Genomic DNA, 421 nt, shown 5'->3' with positions numbered 1-421 from the left:
ATGACAAAGGAAATTGTAAACATTGACGTTTCGATTATAGACTAAATGCCTCCTCAGACGCCAAACTTATTTTGATTTTATCGTCTAACGATGAGTCAGTTTGGGCCGATCGAAATTATCTCATGTACGTTTAGTAAAGCAACACTTTTCATGCACCTTCACGAAGGGTTGGGTAGAGATGCATGAGAGTTCTCATTTTACCGCGCATGGCGTGATGCAGTCATGAGCTCACCTGATCATTTGTGTTTTATTTATAGCAGATATATTTTGCGATAAAGATCAGTTATGTTGGCACTGGCCAGCGATCCCAAGTGAAGGGAATAATAACACATCGCGTTATAGTGCGCAATGAGGGTGACTTTAATTTATATTACTTTATACTACAATCCATCACCTATTTGTACTCCGTAATATTCTATTA

This window comes from Penaeus monodon, chromosome 31, assembly GCF_015228065.2.
Source record: "Penaeus monodon isolate SGIC_2016 chromosome 31, NSTDA_Pmon_1, whole genome shotgun sequence".
Classification (NCBI taxonomy): domain Eukaryota; kingdom Metazoa; phylum Arthropoda; class Malacostraca; order Decapoda; family Penaeidae; genus Penaeus; species Penaeus monodon.
The sequence above is the reverse complement of the archived record's forward strand: the minus strand, read 5'-3'. Positions refer to the sequence as shown.